The following is a 3,694-nucleotide window of genomic DNA, read 5'->3' as shown; positions in this document are numbered from 1 at the left end:
AAGGGACTTGGACGAACCCTTCAGGGAATAACAGAACCCATTACTTTTCCAGTCATCAAGCAACCTTTTGGATTAGGTTTCAAACCTACTCCAGCAGATGAAGAGTGGGCAAAGAAAAGGAAAAATGAGGGTTGGAATTTACCTCAACCACTGCCGGATTTATATGCAACTTTCATCAGGCCAAGGTATGTTGAAGAAGAAGATGATGAGGTCTCCACAGCTGAGGAAATCGAGGAGATATGTGGGGCGATGAGGGAAATGCTCTACGAGGTCCACATGGTTCAACCAGGTGAAGGCACAAGCACTGCTGAGATGATGTACACGGGACCGAACGCCAAACTTCAAAACTGGGAGGCCACGCCATTCCCGACTAGACGGAAGTCCGGGTAGACCTGTCCTGCCACCTTCCCTGTGTCACAAGTTATCTCCAGGACATAACTTGAGCGTTTTCTTCCTTTCAATTGTTGTTTTGAATTCCTAAGTTGTAAACATTGTTGTCTTCCAACTTTCCAAAGAAAATAAAAAAAAATCATCATTGCTTTCCCATTTTCTTTCTTTTGTTCTAATTTTTTGTTATTTTGCCTTTTTATCTTTCTTTTCAGTCCTAATAATGCGGCTTTAAATATGACATGCTTGCGGACTTCACGCCCAGATCACAATGAGCTATTTAACTGCGAATTAATGAACCCAGAACCAGAATATGATGCGGAAGAGGCTTTTAGGGAGATAAACCGAGAGTTGGAATATTTCGAGAATAAACCTAAGCCAAATCTGAATGACACTGAACCGGTAAATTTAGGAACCCCGGAAGAAATCCGGGAGACCAAGATAAGCATTCACACGGACAAGAAAACGCGAGAGGCGATAATTCAACTTCTTTTTGAATTTAAAGACGTGTTTGCTTGGTCATATGATGACATGCCGGGGCTAGGTGTTGATCTAGTGGTTCATAAATTGCCGATTCATCCTGATTGTCCTCCAGTTCAACAAAAGCAACGAAAGTTCAAAACTGAGGTCAGTGACAAGATTAAAGAGGAGATCACCAAACAACTGAAAACGGGAGTGATTCGGGTAGTCCAATATACAACATGGTTGGCGAATGTGGTTCCAGTACCAAAAAAGGACGGGAAAACTCGAGTATGTGTAGATTACCGAGATTTGAACAGAGCAAGTCCTAAAGATAATTTCCCGCTGCCCAACATCCACATCCTCGTTGATAATTGCGCCAAACACGAGATACAGTCTTTTGTAGATTGTTATGCTGTGTATCATCAGGTATTGATGGATGAAGAGGACGCCAACAAAACTGCCTTCACCATGCCTTGGGGCACCTACTGTTACCGGGTCATGCCATTTGGTCTGAAGAATGCGGGGGCTACTTACATGAGGGCCATGACTGCCATTTTCCATGACATGATGCATCAGGAAATAGAGGTGTACGTGGACGATGTGATAGTCAAGTCCAGGACGCAGGATAATCACATCCAAGACTTGAGGAAATTCTTCGAGAGATTAAGGAAGTATGACTTGAAGTTAAACCCAGCCAAATGCGCTTTCGGAGTTCCGTCGGGCAAACTTTTGGGCTTCATCGTAAGCAGGAGAGGAATCGAGCTAGATCCAACTAAGATAAAATCCATCAGAGATCTACCTCCCCCGAGAACAAAGAAAGACGTGATGAGTCTGTTGGGCAGGTTGAATTACATCAGTCGGTTCATTGCCCAGCTGACAAGCACGTGTGAGCCCATATTCAAGCTGTTAAGGAAAGATGCGGCGATCAAATGGACAACTGAGTGTCAAGAAGCCTTTGATAAAGTCAAAGAATACCTTTCGAATCCCCCAGTCTTGGTCCCTCCAGAACCAGGGAGGCCACTTTTCTTGTATCTAACAGTCTTGGAGAACTCTTTCGGCTGCGTCCTCGGGCAACACGACGTAACCGGAAAGAAGGAGCAAGCAATCTACTACTTGAGCAAGAAATTCACCGGCTACGAGGCCAAATACACTCTGCTGGAAAGGACATGCTGCGCTCTCACATGGGTTGCTCAAAAGCTGAGACATTATCTCCAAGCCCACACTACGTTCCTCATAAGCAGGTTGGATCCTTGGAAGTATATATTTCAGAAACCAATGCCTACTGGAAGACTGGCTAAATGGCAGATCTTGATTACGGAATTCGACATAGTTTATGTCACTCGCACGGCAATGAAAGCCCAGGCGTTAGCAGATCATTTGGCCGAAAATCCGGTCGATGAAGAATACCAGCCATTGGATACCTACTTTCCAGATGAAGAAGTAAACACCGTAGAAGTGATCTCGGAGGAAGCTCATGTTTGGAAGATGTTCTTTGACGGAGCCGTGAACGCCAAGGGTGTAGGGATTGGGGCAATTTTGATCTCGCCTTCCGGTCAGCATTATCCCGCCACAGCTAGACTTCGTTTCTTTTGCACAAATAATACAGCTGAGTATGAAGCCTGCATTATGGGCATGCATATGGCAATCGATCAGGATGTCGAAGACTTACTGATTATGGGAGATTCTGACCTGATCATCCGGCAAGCTCAAGGCGAATGGGAAACTCGGGATGTCAAACTTATCCCATACCGACAACATGTGGAGGACCTCAGCAAGCGCTTTACATCAATAGAGTTCAGGTATATTCCGAGGTGTCACAATGAACTGGCAGATGCACTTGCTACTTTGGCTTCAATGCTACCATACCCGGGAAACGCCCACGTCGATCCTTTGAAAATCCAAATCAAGGAAAGACACGGTTACTGCAATGTAATCGAGGCGGGATCAAATGCGCAGCCTTGGTACCATGACATCAAGAAATTCCTGAAGACACAAGAATACCCCGAGCACGCTACCGGAGATCAAAAGAGGACCATCAAGCGACATGCAAGTGGTTTCTTTCTGAGCGGTGAATTGTTATATAAGAGGACCCCGGACCTCAATCTCCTAAGATGTGTCGATATCGAGGAAGCGAGAAATATCATGCACGAAGTACACGCAGGTGTGTGCGGACCTCACATGAACGGGTATGTCTTAGCGAAGAAAATCCTTCGAGCAGGTTATTACTGGATAACCATGGAAAAGGATTGCTTTAGCTTCGTTCGGAAGTGTCATCAGTGTCAGGTGCACGGTGATTTGATTCATGCACCTCCCACGGAACTGCACCCCATGTCCGCACCTTGGCCATCTGTCGCCTGGGGCATGGACGTCATTGGACCAATTGAACTAAAGGCCTCGAACGGACACAGGTTTATACTGGTTTCCATAGACTACTTCACAAAATGGGTAGAGGCTGTCACTCTCAAGTCGGTCACTAAGAAAGCTGTGGTGGATTTTGTACACTCAAATCTTATCTGTCGCTTCGGTATTCCTGCGACTATCATCACAGATAACGCAGCAAACTTGAACAGTCACTTGATGGGAGATGTATGCGAGCAATTCAAGATAATGCATAGGAATTCCACGCCTTATCGGCCAAAGGCCAATGGTGCTGTAGAAGCGGCAAACAAAAACATCAAGAAGATTTTGAGTAAGACCATCCAAAGTTCCCGACAGTCGCATGAGCAGTTACCGTTTGCATTGTTGGGGTACCGCACTACGATACGCACATCGGTGGGAGCGACTCCTTATCTTTTGGTTTATGGGACCGAGGCTGTAATACCGGCAGAGGTAGAAATTCCTTCGC

Source organism: Nicotiana sylvestris, chromosome 8 (genome assembly GCF_000393655.2).
Source record: "Nicotiana sylvestris chromosome 8, ASM39365v2, whole genome shotgun sequence".
Classification (NCBI taxonomy): Eukaryota; Viridiplantae; Streptophyta; class Magnoliopsida; order Solanales; family Solanaceae; genus Nicotiana; species Nicotiana sylvestris.
This window is presented reverse-complemented; position numbering follows the sequence as displayed.